The sequence below is a fragment of the Carcharhinus amblyrhynchos genome, chromosome 4, assembly GCF_965287045.1.
Source record: "Carcharhinus amblyrhynchos chromosome 4, sCarAmb.v2.hapA, whole genome shotgun sequence".
Classification (NCBI taxonomy): domain Eukaryota; kingdom Metazoa; phylum Chordata; class Chondrichthyes; order Carcharhiniformes; family Carcharhinidae; genus Carcharhinus; species Carcharhinus amblyrhynchos.
The window spans coordinates 35,475,859-35,497,595 of record NC_137327.1 but is presented as its reverse complement, the minus strand read 5'-3'; the positions used below and the strand labels follow the sequence as shown (position 1 = coordinate 35,497,595).

At 40.5% G+C, this 21,737-nt stretch overlaps 1 protein-coding gene across 8 annotated transcripts in view; it reads left to right on the top strand.

The window, feature by feature from the left end:
* The window catches only part of znf423 (zinc finger protein 423), a 377,947-nt gene that overhangs the window by 189,631 nt on the left and 166,579 nt on the right, over positions 1-21,737 (top strand). The window lies entirely within an intron of this gene.

The following is a 21,737-nucleotide window of genomic DNA, read 5'->3' as shown; positions in this document are numbered from 1 at the left end:
ACATGTCTTTTTTCACAGTATTTTTCCATAATTTGTGTTTGTGTGGATATAGTTGATAAAGCACAATACTTCAGTTTCAGCGCATTGTCTACTTTCTGCTCTATTACATTTTTGTGTTTTGATATTAACTCTAATAATATCATTAGAATTCACTGGATAGGAAACTAATTGCTTTGCCAGTGTAATTTTCAACATGGATTTGACTGCGCTTCCAGCAAAGCAATGCCAATAGTGCAGGGGACAGATGCAGAATACTTCCCAGACAATGTTCACCTTTTTCATTGCTGCGAGAGCCGTATTATGCCAGGGAAAGTGCGTGGACATTGGGTGAACTCAGGGTGCGGTTCATTTGTGATATTCCCTCTTCACTGCATGCATACCTGAATGCACAAAGCATTTGGAACAAAGTGCATGAGCTGATGGCACAAATCAGCACAAATGGGTGTGATCTAGTGGCCATTACGGAAACGTGGTTGCAGGGTGACCGGGACTGGGAACCGAATATCCAGGGGTATCAGGCACTTAGGAAGGATAGACAGGAGGAAAAAGGAGGTGGGGTAGCTCTGTTAATAAAGGATAATATCAGGGCAGTAGTAAGAGAAGATATAGGCTCCAAAGAGCAAAACTTGGAATCGTTGTGGGTGGAGATAAGGAATAGTAAGGGGAGAAAGACACTGGTGGGTGTGGTCAATAGGCCCCCCAATAATAACTTTGAGGTGGGGCAGGCTATAAACAAGCAAATAATTGATGTGTGCAGAAATAGAACGGCGATAATTATGGGGGATTTTAATATGCATATTGATTGGTTGATCCAAGTCGGACGTGGTGAGCTTGAGGAGTTCTTGGAATGCTGTCGGGATAGTTTCCTTGAACAGTATGTAACGGAGCCTACAAGGGAGCGAGTTATCTTCGATCTGGTACTGTGTAACGAGGCAGGTAGAATTAGGGATCTTCTTGTGAGGGATCCTCTTGGGACGAGTGATCATAGTATGGTTGAATTTCTGATGCTTGAATAGAGGATGAGAAAGTAGGGTCCCAAACCTGTGTCCTCTGTTTGAACAGAGGGGAGTATGATAAGATGAGGGCGGTGTTATTGGATAACAAATTTTATGAAATTGGGCACACAAAATGGAAGCAAACTAAAGCTATCCTCAGAGCCCTCCACTAAAATCACAAAGTAACAGACACTGATCAGTAGGTAAGAGCATGCTTTTAGAATGCAAATGAGGGCTAGCACATAAGGGAAATTGGACAGGATGGCACCTACAGGAACTAAATTAAAGAGCACATCCCCACCCCATCAAAATCAGCACTTCTAAACCAGTCAAACAACCCATGGAGACACCTAAAATTAACACAGTTAATGAAGCGTCCCTGGCCCATCAAAACTCTTGAGATCAATAACACACCTATGGTTCAAACCCCAGACATTCTAGACCATAGATAAACAACCAGACAAAAACGATTAACACACACTTAAAACAATTGCTCCAACACTCGAAAACATCGAAACAGGATGGCTGAAGTCAAATACTGTAAATAAAGGATTAGCATTTGAAATGTGAAGTTCAGGTATAATTGTAGCCGGTTGTGGGGGAGTCTTTAGAGCACTTTCGGGACAGTCCGATTGTATGTCCTGACTGTGCTTCTCTGTCGACGTAAAAAGAACATAAAGCTGTGCCGTTATTGAACTTCACCCTGAGTCCGTAGTGGTCGTTTCGCCCACTCGCGCTAACAGTGGAATTGGCGAATGTAGATTGGGGGCGCAGGTTGGTTGGTAGGACGGCTGAGGAACAGTGGAGGATTTTTAAGGAGATTTTTTTGGTACTCAGCAGAAATATATTCCGATGGTAAAGAAGGGCTGTAAGAGAAGAGATAACCCGCCATGGTTATCGAAGGAAATAAAGGAGAGTATTAAATTAAAATCTGATGCGTTCAGAGTGGCTAAAAATAGTGGGCAATTAGAAGTTTGGGAAAGATTTAAAAAACAACAAAGAATGACTAAGAAAGCGATAAAGAAAGGAAAGATAGAGTATGAAGCTAAACTAGCTCTAAATGTAAAAATGATAGTAAAAGTTTTTACAAATATATAAAGAAGAAGAGACTGGCTAGAGTGAATGTTGGACCCTTGGAGGATGAGAGGGGGAATTTAGCGGTGGGTAATGAGGAAATGGCTTTAAATAAGGTTTTTGTGTCAGTCTTCAGCTTGCCGAATATTGAAGATAGAAAGATGGTAGGAGATGAGGCCCTTAATGCAATTACTGTCACTAGAGAGGTAGTGCTTGATAGACTAATGGGACTGAAGGTAGACAAGTCCCCGGGACCGGATGGAATGCATCCCAGAGTTCTGAAAGAAATGGCAGAGGTGACAGCGGATGCCTTAGTAATTATTTATCAAAATTCACTGGACTCTGGGGAAGTGCCAGAAGATTGGAAAACGGCTAATGTAACGCCGCTGTTTAAAAAGGCTAGCAGACAAAAGGTAGGGAATTATAGGCCGGTTAGCTTAACGTCTGTAGTTAGAAAAACGCTAGAATCTATCATCAAAGAAGAAATAGCATGACACCCAGAAAAGAACAGTTTGATCAAGCAGATGCAGCACGGATTCGTGAAGGGGAAGTCGTGTTTAACGAATTTATTGGATTTCTATAAGGATTTGACTAGCGCGGTAGACAGAGGGGAACCGGTGGATGTGGTGTTTTTAGATTTCCAGAAGGCGTTTGATAAGGTGCCTCACAAAAGGCTACTGCAAAAGATTAGGGTGCATGGAGTTTGGGGTAAGATGTTAGCATGGATTGAGGATTGTCTAACAGGAAGCAGAGAGTTGGAATCAATGGGTGCTTTTCTGGTTGGCAGTTGGTGACTAGTGGAGTGCCGCAGGGATCGGTGCTGGGGCCTCAACTGTTTACCATTTACATAGACGATCTGGAGGAGGGGGCTGAGTGTAGGGTGACAAAATTTGCTGATGACACGAAGATGAGTGGAAAAAGCAAATTGCTGATGACACGAAGATGAGTGGAAAAAGCAAATTGCGTGGAAGGTGTGGAAAGTCTGCAGAGAGATCTGGATAGGCTGAGTGAGTGGGCGAGGACCTGGCAGATGGAGTATAACATTAGCAAATGTGAGGTTATCCACTTTGGTAGAAATAATAGGAGGAGGGATTATTATTTAAAGGGCAAAAAGCTGCAGCATGCTACAGTGCAGAGGGACCTCGGGGTCCTTGTGCACGAATCGCAAAAACCCAGTCTGCAGGTGCAGCAGGTGATCAAGAAGACGAATGGAATGTTGGCCCTTGTAGCGAGGGGGATAGAATATAAAAGCAGGGAGGTCTTGCTGCAACTGTACAGGGCAGCGGTGAGGCCACAACTGGAGTACTGTGTGCAGTTTTGGTCCCCGCATTTGAGAAAGGATATATTGGCCTTGGAGGGAGTACAGAGAAGGTTCACTAGGCTGATACCGGAGATGAGGGGGTTAGCTTATGAAGAGAGATCGAGTGGACTGAGTCTGGTACTCGTTAGAGTTTAGAAGGCGGAGGGGGGATCTTACAGAGACTTACAAGATAATGAAGGGGCTAGATAGGGTAGTGATAGAGAGATTCTTCCTGCTTAGAAAGGATAGCAGAACTAGAGGGCACAGCCTCAAAATAAGCGGGGGGCGGGGGGGGACAGTTTAGAATGGAGTTGAGGAGGAACTTCTTCACTCAAAGGGTGGTGAATCTCTGGAATTCTCTGCCCGTTGAAGTGGTGGAGGCTACCTCACTGAATATATTTAAGTCACGGGTAGATAGATTCCTGATAGACAAGGGAATTAAGGGTTATGGGGAGAAAGCGGGAAAGTGGAACTGATCCACTTGAGATCAGCCATGATCTTATTAAATGGCGGGGCAGGCTCGAAGGACTAGATGGCCTACTCCTGCTCCTATTTCTTATGTTCTTATATGGTCAAACAGTGAAAGTACTCAATTGCAGAATGCACTGTGGGCTGCCGCTGCCCTTTAAACTGCATTCCAGTAAGAGGAGGATAGAAAAGATAACATGGAGAAGTGATAAAGCAGTGACAGATGAAGTGCAAGGTTTTGGTGATATTTATGGATCTTAAGTATTTTGCTTTGTATTATTAAGTCAGCCAATGTAGCACAGCACAGTAAAACATCTGGCATAAAAATAGAAAATGCTTAAAATACTCAGCTGGTCAGGCAGCATCTATGGAGAGAAATAAAGTTAAGGTTTCAGATCAATTGAGAATTTTGATGATTTACTACATTTGCCACATTGCTTCAAGAACAGCAAAGCACTGATTTCTATTTTAGTTCATTAGTTAGGTTACTAGCAAACTGGATGTTTTGTCTTCAAGTAAAATTTTAACAAGATATGATTGATCTGGCACAGTTTCAGTAAATTATCTGCAAGAAACCAAGTATTTAAACATTTTTTACTGTATCTAGAAATTTCAGATATTATTGGTTGATTATGAAGGACAGGTAGATAAATGGTGAAGGTTTTTCATCAGAATTTCTACCTGAATCAGTGCCATTAATAGGTAAAATGGGGAGGACTGATGCATAACTAACTCAAAATTGTCAATCCCTTTTAAGGCCTGGACAAAGTCAATTCTGAAACCTTTAAATGGGTGATGAAGTAGGTGTGGCTAATCGCCCTGACCTATTTTCCCAACCTCCATTCCAAACTTCTTTATACAGCCTAAATATACAAGTGACAAGAAGGAGAACGGCAAGATAATGGTTGGGGTGGATACTGCCTGGAGGAGGTTGTTTGGGTTGCTGCAACTGAGAGTTCGTGTTACTTTCTCTACATAAAGATGTCTTCATTCTATATTCAGCTCTGTTAGAAATATAGCTTTGGATTGGGGACATGAATTTCCCCGATGGGAAATTCCTCTATTCCTTTACTATAAATAGTAGATGGAGCATGCTAGATTGGAGCCACTTAGAGTGAGGCGTCACAGAATTTTTTTTCTTTCTGCATGCACACATCAACTCACTGGAGTTCACAGATCAGGAAGGGCTTTTATTAATTGTAACTGCTTCTCAGAAGGTTCCCCCTTACCTGTAAGCTGTGGATAGAGTTGTCAGCTGCTATCGGAAAAACAGCGGCCTACTTCAACCAGGTAAACAACATTGTCTCTACCAGTTAAGGTCACCACTACTTTGAAATTCTTTGCCACTGGATTCTTCAAGGTAGTATCTGGTGACCTTTCCCACATTATTCAGGCCACAACTCATCGCCACAGCAAAAAGGTCACTGATACTCTGTTCAGGAGGACTGCACAATTCATATCCTTCCCAATGGAACCAGAGAAGCAAAGGAAAAGAGCGAATTACAGCCTGGCATGGTTCCCAAATGTGCAAGCAGCAACTGACAGAAGCAGATAGCACTCAAAACCCTATATGTCAACCACTTAAATTTTATGAGTGGTAAAGGCTTTCATTCTATTAATGTTCATCAAGCGTGCAAGGTGCCAATCAGCTTATCCTGCATGTGAATGCCCAACACCCAGAAAGCTGATGGGACATTTTTATCATGTGATAATCCACTATGTCAGCCCTCAAGACTCCATGCCACATATCAAGGTATTGATTGGCAGTCTGGCTTATCCTCTACATTCCTGGCTGATGAACTCAGCACAGTTCCCAAAAATAGAATGGCAATACTTATTGATTGAGAGAAGAATAAAGTAAGAATTTGTAGTCTTATCACCCTGACTCTTCAGAATTATAACAGAGACATGGGCCTGGGCATTCGCTCCCAAGTTAGGTAGGAGTCAGGAAATTTTGAGGTTCACTGCACCCACCTCATGGTGCGGGTACAGGATGGAGCTGGGCCGGCAGCCCCCTGGACCCAGATCAGAGGTGGGATGTTTAAAAGCCTTGCCTTAGTTCTCTGGATCGCCATCCCAGTTATTTTCTTAAACATTGGGCCCAAAAGCCCTCATTCCTGCCCCTACACCACCCGCCTGCTTCCCATGCCATACACAAGAAATAGGAACAGAAGTAGACCACATGGACCATCAAGCCTGCTCTGCTATTCAGTATGATCACAGGTTTCAACTTGACATTTCTGCCCACTTCTTATATCCATTGATTGTCTGAGAGACCAAAAATCTATCTATGCCAGATTGAATACATTTAATTCAACGAGGGAGCATCCACAACTCAGTGTAGAATTCCAAAGATTCACAACCCTTTGAATGAAATAATTTCTCCTCATCTCAGTTCTAAATGATCAGTCCTTCATCCTGAGATTGTGCCCCATGTTTTTAATTCCTCAATTAGCGGAAATAATCTCTATGCCCACCACACCTATGTTCCCCTTCAGAATCTTGTATGTGTCAATGAGATTGCCTCTCATTCTTCTAATCTTCGGAGAATATCGGCCCAGTTTACTTAGTCGCTCATCATAGGACAACACTGTCATCCTCAGGACCAATTGAGTGAATCTTCACTGTACTCCCTTCAATACCTTATCTTAAATGAGGAGACCAAAACTGCACACACTACTTCAGATATGGTCTCAGCAAAACTCTGTACAATTGTAGGAAGCCTTACTTATCCCTGTTTTCCAATCCTTTTGCAGTAAAGGCCAACATGCAGTCTGCTTTCCTAATTGCTTGCTGTATTTGCTTGCTAACTTTCTGCAGTCCTTGTATGAACATAGCCAAATCCCTTTGAACATCAACACTTGGAAATTTCTCACCTTTGAAAATCTATTCTGCTTTTCCTATTCTTACGACCAAAGTGAATAACTTCACACTTCCTTACATTATACTTCATCTGCCTTCTTGTTGCCCATTCACTTAACCCTTTGCAGCCTCTTATGTCTAATCCACAGCTTACCTTTCCTCCCAACTTTGTATCATAAGCAAACATAGAAACATTACACTCTGTCTCTTCATTTAAATCTTTAATATAGGTTGTAAATAGCTTACACGCCAGCACTGATCCTTGTAGGACTCCATTATTTGCTGCCTCCTAATTTGAAAGTTCTCTGAATATGCCTATTCTGTTTCCTCTATCCAAGCTAATGTATTACCCTGAATAGTTTGAGTTCTTGTCTATAACCTTACAATGAGGCATCTGATTAAATGCCTTTTGGAAATAAATACATGCTAACTTATACCAATCCTCCGAGTGCTCCGGCTTCCTTCCACACTCCAAAGATGTGCAGGTTAGGTTGATTGGTCATGCTAAATTGCCTCTTAATGTCCCAGGATGCGTAGGTTAGAGGGATTAGCGGGGTAAATATGTGGGGTGTTGGGGATAAGGCCTGGGTGGGATAGTTGTTGGTGCAAACTCGATGGGCCGAATGGCACTGTGGGGATTCTATGACTCTAGTCATGCACCTACCCACTCCTAATGGCTCCTCATATGCTCCATGCAAACCCATGCTCCCAGGCACTTGCATGGGGTCTTATAGCTCCTATGACAGCTAGGTGTTATCTCATGACCTCTATCCATCCCCATCAGCTCAATGGCAACTATGGCCTCCCCACCCATCACCCTTTGCCTTTACATCCTCGATGTCAACTCACCTAGTATCCACCATAGGCAGATATCAGGAGTCATGTTGACCTGAAACAAAATAAAGTTCTAAATCTCTATTATAGACTTCACTAGGTACAAAATTGTTCCATTCATGAAATCCCAATCAATACATTTGATTTCCCATAAGCACCTAATCCCTTGCAGAAGAAAACATTTGTATCCATTAACCCATATGGAAGATAACTAATCCTTCAGTAACCCTTAAGAACTGCCAATCAAGCTGGGAACGTACAACGACCCCTCCACCCCATTGGGTGACTGTCTGTATGGAGATTGCATATTCTCTCCATGGTGTTCTGGTTTCCTCCCACTCCCATAGTCCACAGATGTGTCGGTTGGATGGATTAGCCATGGTGAATGTGAGGGGTTGCAAGGATAGAGCATGGTGAGGGCCTGGGTAAGATAGTCAGAGAGTCGGTGCAGACTTGATGGGCCAAATGGCCTCTTCTGCACTGTAAGGATTCTATAATTCTATTTTATTGTTTTTTATTCTATTCTCAGATTCTATTAATGGCATATTAACATTTAGGGTTATGTCAATAAACAGCTATGGAGTCTACAACTAGAACAGTTAATTTTCAACTTTCAGCGGTAGGCATTCTTTTCAACCTTTACAGAGCCATTTAAATATTTTGAGATCTTGATAGTTCTACGGACCTTATCTAAACTTCACGAGCATTTTTTATTCATACATCTCACGCTCTAGATGACATCATCAACACACTTGGAATAGTTTGGAACATATCTTTAAATTGAAAAAAAAAACATTGTTTAAAGAAAATTAAGATGATTTTGAAGGAAACTGCATATGCTTATTGATAGCCATCAATCTTATCTTGTTATTGTGTTTAATATTTTAAACTCACTGGTCAAAGAGTGCAGGCTTTTTGTGGAGCTGATTGATTCCAGCAACATGAAGTGTCACTGAAATGGGAATCCGGTGCAAAATGTTTGTTTCTAGGATGTTTCTTATTTGCAGGAATCAGTAAGACTACGTACCATGAATAAATTGGTGTGTATTTCCCTTTTCTAATATTTGGAATTACTTCGTAACTCAGTAGAGTAGCCTTAACTTTAACTCATAGATACTCTTACATTGTGCGTAATTCGTATTTATTGTGTTTTGATAATATAGTTGAGGCCTGATAAATGCATAGTTTACCATAAAACAATGGCCTGGATTTTATGGTAAACGTAATGTTGCGGTTATTGGTGGACAATCAGACAACAACATCTGGCAACCGCACACATGCAGTTAAAAGTGTAAATTAAGAAGTTGCTGTCTGAATTGCCTTGCTACTCCAGACACTGCATTATTCTGGCATCTTGCCTAGAGACTCACGATTTAAATATATTGAGCATATAAAGTTGCACTTACCCACTAGATACCCAACCAAGCTCACCAGTAAAATTTTAGGTGTGTCCAATTTAGTTTAAGTGGATTTTTAACTGTTTTGTAAACCTTAATTACCATCAAACACTCTTTTAGGCACAGAAAATTAATTTTGCAAGTGTGGAATCTTATTCCTTCAGATTGCAATTATTGTTGGAGATTTTTTTAAAAAATTACTTTCTTTTGCTTTTCCTTTCTGTTTATTTTATCCCTCTGTAATCCCAACTTTCTTTCCCTCCTATTTTGCTTTCTTTGCATGATTTGACATTGGATTAACTTTTTGATTGACACTTTCTGGTTCTGCATACCTCATTATGAATTCTTAAGTCTGATTGCTCACAGACACGGACAGTTGTTCCCCCTGTTTGCACAGGTCCCAGCTCTCATGTGGAGAGCATTACACTCAAATGGATTTCTACAAGATCTTGTGCAAAAGCTCATAAAAAGGCCATGAGCAAATGGAGCTGTTGATTTGCTGTTGACAACAAAATCTAGACAAGTATCCCTGAATACATTTGATAATGGGCATGGTAGAATTTATTGTACTGGTCATATGTCAGTCGAGAGTGCATTATGTACATAATGCAAACTGACCATTTTGTTATTTTTATTTGGCCTTCACTCTGCCTAGACCTGTTATGTGTTTCAAGCAAGAATTTCTATCAATAAGCCTGAAAGTATGCCACTCTCTTCAGTGAGCTTGCTGAAGCCTTTCAAAAGAAATTTGTAAGTGTTGTGAACTGACAAGCCACTGCAGAAATCACTGAATATTTGTGTGAAAGTGGTGAGGCCATCTGAAACGAGAGACAGACACCAAAAATTCCATTCGCCCTTTCATCTGTTATTGCTTATGTCAAAGGATGTCTGAATGCAAATGGATACTGTGTATGGGCTATAGAATCAGTTTTCCATTGCAGGAGATTTGTGTTTTCTTTTCCCCTGGTGAGTGTGTTGCTGGTGTTGGAAGCTGCAGCAGCTTACTTCAAAATCAGTTCTTCATATTGTACGACTGGTGTTGCGCCCTTTCCTTCATGGATAATGATGGCACTGAGAACAAGGAATTCACCAATTAGTGCACAGAAATCTATCATAAGCATAAGTTTTTAGTTTTTTTCTGTTAAGTGCACTCCAGTATATTAAGCAAGAGAATATATTCTGCAGGATATAAATCTAATAGTGATATTCTGTTAATAGTGAATTAAGACAACATTCTCCTGTTATTTTCTCGTGAACAGACCCAAGTTTCTCTGATCTTCATGCAGTAGCAATGCTGTACTCTGGGTGAAATTTGATGCAAGATCTGGCTGCACCAGCTGTCAACCCCTTTTCCCGCTCATCAAAATTTACAGTGATCTGGATGCAAGGCTCAAAATATGTTAATCAGATAGGTGCATGCTAATACACTTAGTGAATTCTTTGAAGAAGTATCAAAAAGAGCTGACACTGGTGATCCGGCAGATTTAATATATTTGGACTTTCAAAAGACCTTCAGTAGGGTGCAGCAAAATAGAGTAAAGTCAGAGCATGTGGGGTGCAGATGCTCACCATTAAAAGTACCAGAGTGACTTAGATGAACAAAACCAGTTAAAAATGGAAATTAAACCCTATTGTCATTTCCATAGGGGATATAATTGAATTGAAAAGGATTGAAATCTTATTAAAATTGTGTAGAGTCTCCACATTATCAAAAGGATGTAGAGGCAATGAAGAAGGTGTAAAAAAAAATCATGAGGCTGATACCTGGAATTGAGAAGCTCAGAAAAGATTAACCAGGCTTCAGCTCTTTCCTTGAGAAAAGAGAAGACTGGGGAGTGACCTGATAGGGGTCTTTAAGATAATGAAAGGATTTGACAGTATAATTGCCAACAAAACTAAAACCATCAGCCATGGATATGAGATAGTCACTAATAAATCCAGTATAGAACTCAGGAGGAACTTCTTTACCTAAAGACTGATAGGAATTTGGCACGTACAACCACAATGAATAGTAGTGATAAATACCATGCATGTATACATTTGAAGAGAAGCTAGATAAGCATATGAGAGAGAAAGGTATAGATGGAAATGCTGATAGATTTGTATGGTTGGGTGTGTGGAATATAAACAATATACCACAAACCAGTTGAGTTGAATGGCCTATTTCTGTGCTGCTAACTCAATGTAATTATGTCATGTGATATTAATCCCACATATGTTGCCTTCGAAAGCCAGGTGCACAAGACACTTGTGCATCCCTGGTGTACAGGACCTCTGAAGCATTTAAAAATTAAAATACCAGAGTTTGCATAATGTAGAGAAATCAACTGAGAACGTAACCAGCCTATTTAAACTAAGTGAACATTAGGACTTTAATGATGCCCATAATGTGGACCTCTTAGAATACGAGCTTCCAGATTAAGGCAGTAATGGCTTGTCCAGTCAGGGAGACCTACTGTGTGCATAATGTGGAGTGTTAGGGTCATTGGCACTCTGGGTTTATATTCGATACAGCAAAGTACCTGTCTGAGTGTTGGTTAACGTGTAAATAAATCTATATTTAAGAAGGGACACTGGCCTTGAAAGAGTTATTTCAAACAAATTTAAATACAACTTTTGAGTGCACTGTCAGATTGCCTTAGTTGCAGCCAAATCCTACCAACAATTTCTCAGATGGCAAAGCCACACATGCCAACCTACAGCATGATCTGGATAACAGTCAGACTTAGGCTGTCAAGTCAACTAGTAAGACAATAAGACATAGGAGCAGAATTAGACCACTTGACCCAGCGAGTCTGCTCCGCCATTCAATCATGGCTGATATTTTTCTCATCCCCATTCTCCTGCCTTTTCCCCATATCCCCTGATCCCCTTATTAATCAAGAACCTATCGATCTTTGTCTTAAAGACACTCAACGACCTGGTCTCCACAGCCTTCTGAGGCAAAGAGTTCAACAATTCACCACTCTCTGGCTGAAGAAATTCCTCCTCATCTCTGTTTTAAAGGATTGTGCCTTTAGCCTGAGGTTGTGCTCTCTGGTTCTAGTTTTTCCTACTAGTGGAAACATCCTCTCCATGTCCACTCTATCCAGGCCTTGCAGTATGCTGTAAGTTTCAATATGCCCCCCCCTCATCCTTTAAACGTCCAATGAGTACAGACCCAGAGTCCTCAATCAATCCTCATACAAGCTCTTCATTTCAGGGATCATTCTTGTGAGCCTTCTCTGGACCCTTTCCAAGGCCAACAACCACCAGATAATGATCACCTGAAATAAAGGACATCCTATCCATCTCCTTTTTGACTTACAATGACACCAACATTTCTGAAACTGCTATGATCAACAAGTAGGGGATCACCCGTGGTAAGTGTTTGAACTGGATCAGTGATACCGATACCACAGTAGGAAGTGCAGAGTGAAGAAGAATGGCTCACTTCCTGACTTGTCAAAGCACCTCTGACATCTATAAATCACTTCAGCACTGTTTTCAATGTAACTATTCCTGTAGAAACCTGTAACATTTAAAAAGGAGATTCAGACCTCCAATTGACAACTGACAGAATAACACAATAAAATTTTGTATAGATTTTTTTATATATAAATCACTGAAAACACTATTGACTAAACTTCATTTTCTTTTTGTCATTGAGCCATTATGATATAGAAGGAGGCTATTTGTCATGCCACCTTCTCTGTAGAGCAATCCAGTGTGCCCATTCCTGTTCAATCCCCACAGCCTGCCAAGTTTATTTTCCTGACATGCCCATCCAATTGCTTTTAGAAATCATTGATCATCTCTGATTCTTCAATCCTTGTGAACAGTGAATTCCAGATCATTACCACTTTCTTTAGGCCTGTTATACTTTAAACTACAGAGAGGAACATTTCCCTTTTATACTTTCACACACTGCACTCTTAGCAAACCATCCATCGTTGCTCCCAGCTCCAATTGGATTCTGTATCCCTGCTTTGCTGAGTAGTAACTTCAAGCAATTGTCTCCAGGCACTTCTCTCAGTTTTCGGAGAGTTTTTCAAATCCATCTCCAGCAGTAAAGCCTGTTCAGATGATTCCTCTCCCCCTGGCCATTTCAGGACAAATCTCCTGGAATCCTTCAAAAGACTCATCTTCCTGCGTCCAGCTGTGGTAGCTCACGAGTCAAACAGTCTTTTCTGTCTGCTGACCACACTGAGCCTAAGCTGTCTTTGTGCGATATTCATTGATTTGTAGGGAAGCCTGTACCTTGTACTGAAACATGTCTTCCTTGCAACCTTCCCCATGGAAGTATGAAACTTGATATCTAGGCAAGAATGCTAATTAGCTATACTTCATTTGCTTTCATCTTGGAAATAAATGAACTGTTCACAGCACAACTGTTCACAACCCAATACCACCAAAATCTTTCTAGGGCTTTGGAAGGCTCATGGACTACTCATTGTAACTGAGATTGCTGCCATTATCTCCACGTGGAAATACCTTGCACCTTTTCCGTTGGACATTTTTTGTTCTCCTTTCATGATTGTTACTGTCAGGTGAACAGAGTGGTGAAGAAGGCATTCGGTATGCTTGGTTTCATTGGTCAGAACATTGAATACAGGAGTTGGAATGTCTTGTTGAAGTTGTACAAGACATTGGTAAGGCCACACTTGGAATACTGTGTGCAATTCTGATCACCCTATTATAGAAAGGATATTATTAAACTAGAAACAGTGCAGAAAAGATTTACTAGGATGCTATCAGGACTTGATGGATTGAGTTATAAAGAGAGGTCAGATAGACTGGGACTTTTTTCTCTGGAGCGTAGGAGGCTGAGAGGTGGTCTTATAGAGGTCCATGAATAATTAGGGGCATAGATCAGATAGATAGTCATTATCTTTTCCCAAAGGTAGGGGAGTCTAAAACTAGAGGGCATAGGTTTAAGGCGAGAGGGGAGAGATACAAAAGTGTCCAGAGGGGCAATTTTTTCACACGGAGGGTGGTGAGTGTCTGGAACAAGCTGCCAGAGGTAATAGTAGAAGCGGGTACAATTTTGTCTTTTAAAAAGCATTTAGATAGTCACATGGGTACGATGGGTACAGAGGAATATGGGCCAAATGCGGGCAATTGGGATTAGCTTAGGGGTTTTAAAAAAAAAGGACGGCATGGACAAGTTGGGCCGAAAGACCTGTGTCCATGCTGTAACCTTTATAACTCTATGACCTTCTTAGTAAAACAACCCAAGTCATCCTTTGATCTTGAGCAATCAAACCACCCAGGTTTGCTGTCAGGCAGACTTCAGAACTGGTCACTTGACTCCCTTCATTTACCCTAAATCTAAAGATGCGGCCCCAAAATGTAATAATCTTATACACCTCCCAAGTGTATGGATAGTTGCAGCTGCAACAAATTTGGGAATTTCAATGTCATCCAGAACAGATCATTCGATAAATGCCTCTCATATTGAAGTCAATATCAACTCTCTCCATCCCTGGTGCACTGCAGCTGCAGTATGCACGATCTATATGGTGTACTGCAGCAACCTACCAAGGTTATTTTGGCAGCACCTCCCTCCCCAGTGACTTTTACTACCAATAATGACAAGACCAGCATTGTTGAGGGATACCATTGCTGCCAGGATCCCCTCACACACTATCCTGTCTTGAATATTTTTTGTTGTCCGTTCATCATTGTTGCGTCAGTATTGTTGAATTGCTAACACAATCACTTTACCAGTTCAAGGGCAAGATGCCTCCCGAAGGCATTTAGCGATGGGAAATAAATACAACCTTGCTACTGTTGTCCACATCCTGGGCCCCTTTTTGAAAGCTGGGTTTACTAATGGCATGAGTGCCTACCACCTGTGTGCAAATGCCCCTAAATATGAAATTTGGGATGGGGGCTGGGCATGCCTGGAAAAGGCTGAAGTTCACCCTAAAAAAAGTAATCCATTGGAAATTTTTCTAAGCATTGTATTTCATGCCCCATATAAGATATGTATGTGCTCCCTATGTTTATTTCAAGGGGATGCTATGCCTCTGTTTAGGATCTTAGTTTTGCTGAAACCGGGAATTTCCATGTAAGTAAATCCTTTAGGGTATCAGGCTTGTATTTTTCTCTACTTCTGTCCTATCCTATCAAATTGCCTGTCTTCACAATTGCCATAGAGTGGAATGCAAAGTAAGCAGTGGCAAAGCAGATATCTTCAGTATCACCATAGCCTCCATTTCCTAATGTCTGTGTTCTCTAAATTTGCACAATGAAATATGTCTACTGAAGATGATCAGGTTGAGCCATAGTGCAGATTTGGGAGAGGGTGTCTACAAGATTTTACTGGGAAAGCAAAAGAGAGTTGTTTTGCCAATGTTCACATGGTAGAAATGTTTGAGACACTGTGCTAAATAAAAATACTCAATTTAACTAGTAAGCTTCTACTGTGATGCTATTAAGTGCAGTAGAGTGATCTCTGTCACCATTGTTTATTTGGATTTTGAGGTCCATTTGCACTGTAAAGATATCCTTGAGTTAGTGAACATCCCAGGGTAATGTTAAATATAGTTACTGCACTGTGTGCTCCACAGGACGTTTATAGTGGAACTGATCCACAGGAAATAAATAGAAAAGGACTCTGAGGATGGAGACTAGTCACCATCAGAGGCAGAGAGAAGGATTGGAAATCGGGCTGCTGAGCTCGGGATTCTCACTGCATCCTGCATCTGACCCAAATGCATGAATTATCAGGGGATAGAGTATTATAATTCATAACTGCAGCACTTAGTTAGCAAAAATGAACATCCATGTTGTTGATTTCCCTTTTCTGCTCTCATTTACAAATAGAGAATAAACCAGAGTAAGTTGGCTTGAGCCTAGCTTCATTTTCCTTGGACCTTGCAAGGTAGAAATATAAGAAATAGGAGCATGAGTAGGCCATTTGGCATGTCAAGCCTACTGCTCCATTCATCTAGAACGTGGCTGATCTTCAGTTGCATTACCCTGCATTACCACCTTTGATATCTTTAGTATTTAGAAACCTATTAATTTCTGTCTTGTACATGTTCAATGACTAAGCCTCCACAGCCCTCTGGGATAAATAACTCCAAAGATTCATCAGTCCCTAAAGTAATTCCTCCTCATCTCAGTCCTAAATGGCTTGCACCTTATTCTGAGACTGTGACCCTGATTCTAGAACACACCACCCCAGCCAGGGGGAACATATTTCCTGCGTCTACTCTGTTGAGCCCTGAAGAATTGTGTATGTTTCAGTGAGATCTCTTCTCATCTTTCTGAATTCTAGAGAATGCAGGCCCAGTCTCCTCAATCTCTCCTCCTAGGATGATCCCGCTATCTCACAATCAGCCTTTGTTGTACTCTCTCTATGGCAAGTATATACTGACGTAGGTAAGGAGACCAAAACTGTATATAGTACTCCAAGTGCAAACTCTCCAAGGCTCTACAATTGCAACAAGGCGTTTTACTCCTGTACCCTCATCCTCTTGCAAAAAAGGCCAGAATACCATTTGCCAGGCACTTACATGTTAGCCTCAGTGACATAAGAACAAGGTCATCCAGATCCCTTTGGATATCCCAATCTCTCACCGTTTAAGACATAACCTGCATTTCTGTTTTTCCTACTAAAGTAGATAATCTCACTGTTCGCCACATTATACTCCATTTTCCATGTTCTTGCACACTCACATAACCTATCTAAAGTCTCTTGGCATCCATCCAGTTTTGTTTAATCAGCAAACTTGGAAATATTACATTTGGTCCACATTTCAGATCATTGATGTAGATAGCATATGGCTAGGCCCAGGCACTGATTCTCGTAGTACCTCACTAATTTCAGCCTGTAACCCTGAGAATGACCCATTTATTGCCGCTTTTTTTTCTGACCATTGGCTGATTCTCAATCGATGTCAGGGTTTTGTTGAAATACGACTTTTGTGCTTTGCATTTTAAAATATTTAAGTAAAGTTATAGCAATACTAGCTAGCGTTTTCATTGCTCCTGCTCTTAGCAAATAACTTTTAATATACAGATTTTGTTTCTCTTTGAAGGGATTTTGTACGGTGGGCCGTCTTTTTTAGTAGTTCTATGTGTGAATATTAGTAATTAAGCATATCCAAAGCAAATCTTAGATTAGAAGCTTTAAAATAAAGTTGAAGTAAAGAATATGTATGGGAAGAGAAATACAATGCATTGCGTTTGCGATCAAATCTGTATCAATATTACTTGAACGGGTGTAAATTGAGAGGGGTGGATTCTCCGCGAGACCTTGGAGTCCCCGTGCATCAGTCGCTGAAAGTAAGCGTGCAGTTGCAGCAGGCATATTGAAGGCAAATGGTATGTTGGTCTTCATAGCAAGAGGATTTGAGTATAGGGGAAGGGATGTTTGGCTACAATTGCATTGGGCATTGGTGAGGCCACACCTGGAGTATTGTATGCAGTTTTGGTGTCCTTATCTGAGGAAGGAAGTCCTTGCGATAGAGGGAGCGAAGGTTTACCAGGTTGATTCCTGGGATGGCTGGTCTGTCATATGAGGAGAGGCTAAATTATAGTTAGAATTATATTCACTGGAGTTTAGAAGAGTGAAAGAGGATCTCATAGAAACTTACAAAATTCAAACTGGGTTAGACAGGGTAGATTCAGAAAGAATGCCCCCAATGGTGGGGGAGTCCTGAAGTAGGAGTCATAGTTTGATGATAAGGGGTAAACCTTTTAGAACTGAGGTGAGGAGAAATTTCTTCACCCAGAGTGTGGAATTCACTACCACTGTGTGTAGCTGTGGCCAAGATGTTGTCTGATTTCAAGAAGGAAAAAGCTCTTGAGGCTCAAGGGATTTGGGAGGAAGAAGGGAATCAGGATATTGAATTTGATGATCAGCCATGATCAAGATGAATGGCAGAGCAGGCTCGAAGGGCTGAATGGCCTCCTCCTGTTTCTAGTTTCCATGTTTCTGTGTTAATATTAGCTAATGAAACTGGGTGAAGAATTGGAAAATTGGAGTTGTATTGGCATTTGTATTTTCTACCTATCTTTGGTCAGTTGAACTATCTCACGGGAAATTACTTGAAAAGCTTGTCTTTGTAAGAGTCTTTTGTTGTTGCGCCATGTGATTTAGAATTTCTGCACCCTTTGTGGTACCTCCATATGGTCTGCAGCTGACATTACATGTATTTACTGTTACTATCATTAAAATAATTTGCTGATGCTACTGTGTTTAGATTTCAGGTTACTACTAGCTTATTGAGTTTGTACTTCCTGTCTAAATGTTAATACAGCCATTTGACGTAGTTAGGAATCTTCTGTTCTGAGGTTGAGTTTGTGGGGGGAGGAATATCATGGTGCAGTGAATAATCTAGATGCAACAGCACATTCAGAAGACCCACAAATAATGAGATTTCTCAATAATTCCATTGTCCATTGTGTGTTGCAGCCACAAAAAGGATAGCATGCCTGGCAGACACTCAGTATGATGTCCCACACGATCTTTTAATTGTTTCATCATAGACCATGCAATCTGTGTTTCTCAAACTATCTCTTCCTCTCAGGGACTCATTCCTCAGTGAGCCATACAAGGATAGTCTGATTTATTGATGCAAGATTTAGTATTGCACTTCAAAACCTTCAACTGATGATTGAAAGAGACATCTTAAGGGCTCAAAGTCTATCGCTACAGGTGATTTGACATTAGTACATCCCCCATTTAGCAGACTGCTGTAATTTGTTCCTGCACGATAGAAAGTAGGGTCCCACCCTATATGAAACCAAAAGGCGTTTTCCATTTTACAAGGATTGTGAGTCGAGTTTGAAGCGCTGTTGCATAATTATACTTGAGAGTTAAGGAAGAGTAATTGTGAAACATCCTTTTGGTATCTACATTTTGTACAAAGAGTGATTGTAGTTCATAAACATCTAGCTCTGGCTTGAAATTTGAAGCTGTTTTTTTCTGAAGGCGAAGCACCATACATCTAAAGCGAAGGTTTCATGTGACAGTATTTCTGCTTAGAAAACCTTCACAGTTGGATGTGTTTTAAATAGAAAGGAAAGTGCTTTAGTTGCTGGGCATCCTCCTCTTATTTTCCGTGAAAGGCAGAATCAGTGCAGGGGCCTCATTTAGAATTCCTTCCTAAGTGAGGTTAAGAAATCAGTCCTTTTCCCTCTTGTTATTGAGTTGAGATCTGTTTCTTATGTGGATATAAAATTCTTTTGCTACAGTGTAAATGATGTGACAGTAATCAAAATTCTAGTCGATGGTTTGTATCCTCAGTAAGTAACGTTTTCAAGTGCACCAAAAGTAGTTTGTTCATTTTGTATTTTCCATTGACGTCTGATATTTGCCTGGCAAAGAATAATTGCCAGCATGTTTCAGACATGCTGTTTTGGGTACATTCATATTTGATCTAAACCAAACCCTTTCACTAAACTTGTATTTCTCTTAGCTGTCAATGGAGTTATGGAGTTTGGTACCTTTGTGTTCGTTGAGGTTTTGGCTTCTAAACAAATAGGCTGTAATCATCCTAAAGAGCTTGTACCTTCCAGTAACCTTGTTATGTAATAAATAATTAATGAAGGCAGAGAAATGATTTCTTTTAGGTGTAATAACCCTCATCAATGTCCTCAATGCACCAGACTGCCATATTTTTTGAGCATTGAATTAGATTTTTGTTCATTTGTACCGTTTTTGTGTGTGTCATACCTCAATAGTTAATAACCTAATAAACAAAACAGCGATTGCTTTGCTGCAATTTGGAGTGAGATTGTTGAACAATGGCCGTTTCGCAAAATAAAAGCAAAATTAATATGAAACATAAAAGAGATTAGTTTTTTTCCTTGATTTTTGGGTGTGAGCTTCTGCTTTGTGTTATGATCTGGTTAGGGGCCGTTAACATTTAAAGAGAAATCCGAACACTTCATTTGAACCAATCAGAACTATGCTACAAGTTTTCACTTTCTGTTTAACAAAACATAAACTTTATTGTATATTGAACAAATTAATCAAAGAAAATATGATGAAGTCAACACTGCAGCTTGCACCCACGTTAACTGCCCTTAGGTTTACTTCTTACCTTTGCCAAGAATTCTTTTATATTTTATTACAACTTAAAGTTATATACTTCTATAGGAAACAACCATAACTATGCCACAGTCCTTTGGAAACTAGCTTCCATTTCCTTTAGCTCCAGCTAATCTCAGAGGTAAAACTTCCATTTACCAGCTTGGGACTGTGTCCCTTGCTCTGGTTACATTTTCAGTACTTGCAAGTGAATCTGCTGGTTGCTTTCTTTCCCATGAGAGCCACGAAGGACCATTGAAGATTCTTAGACACGTTTCAAACGAGGCAATCTTCACAAAATCTAAACTGAGATTAAGCCTTATCCACATTTCACCTGACAAATGATGAAGTTAGTTCTTTACCCTGTTTACACTTCAGGTCTATCCAACTACCATTAACTTTGGCCTTCTTTTAGTGAGCTTGCAACCACACCAAGTCCAAATTGCAGCTAGTAAGCTTGGATGGCTCCGTATCCCTTTATACAGTCTCAATCAGTTTCAGTCTGCATAGAAGTTTTTGTTTCCAAATCTCAGGTTAAGTTTTTGTTTCCTTATAAACTGGACGGGTCAGTTTCCTTTTTATGTTGCCCCTTTCAGTTAGGTCATGCATTGTTGAGTTTCTCCACCTACTGTTTCATGCATCTAACTCTTCAATTCTGACCTTTTTAGAATCTCCCAGCTTGTTTGTGTGGCATTTTCTTCATTTTCTACAGAATTAACTTTAATTCTTAAAACTACAATCCATACAATATGTACAATTCCTACAATGCAGAAGGAGACCTTTTGGTCCATCTAGTCTGCACCAACTACAGTCCTACCCAGGCCCTATCCTCATAACCCCATGCATTTACCCTAACTAGTCCCTCTGATACTCAGGGGCAATTTATCATGGTCAGTCCACCTAATCCATACATCTTTGGACTGTGGGAGGAAATTGGAGCATCTGGAGGAAATCCACATTGAGATGGGGAGAATGTGTAAACTCTACACAGACAGTAATCCAAGCTGGGAATCGACGTGGGTCCCTGGCGCTCTGAGGCAGCAGTGCTAATCAGTGTGAAACTGTGCAGCCCCACTAACTATAACTATGAGTTATATCCTAAGACTGAAGTGTACAACAACCACAAACCATGAACTAGATATTCACATCATCAGCTATGTGCCAAGGTCAATGAAAGTTTGAAGGTTGTGTTTGAGTTTATCATGTAAAGAATTTGGAAAAGGAAGGTTCTGTGGTACTAAGGCTGAAATGCTTAAAGGGGCAGGCATTCCTTGTAATTTCCACAATGAGATTGCTAGAAATAGCCATGGCATGTAGAAGTTAACTGAAGCTTAGAATGAGAGATAGTGCCTCTAAAAGTGAGTAATTTTGTGGCATATAAATAATTGGCTACTCAGGATAATTTAAGATGAATGTTCTGTTGCAAGTATGGTGCACAATGCTGAGAAGCACAGCTGAAAGTTGATCTGATTAGAAACATTTTGGGAAAAGAAAGTTGTGTGTCAAAGACAAGAAATTGCTGAACAGATCTGCAGAATCAGAGTGACAAACATAAATCAACTTCACAAACTGAAAATTTGGAGAGGCTTAATTGATTTGTCAATTAATTAAATAGTAATAATTCTAGAATGCTATGTTTAACTGAGATTCCACGATGTGATGCATTAGACTTGGGTAGACAGGGTGACATACTCTTTTCATACTGTTAAGAGGGCAGTTTAAGTTACTGCCAAACAACTTCACTGGCATTGAAAAATAACTACGATATCTTGAAGTCT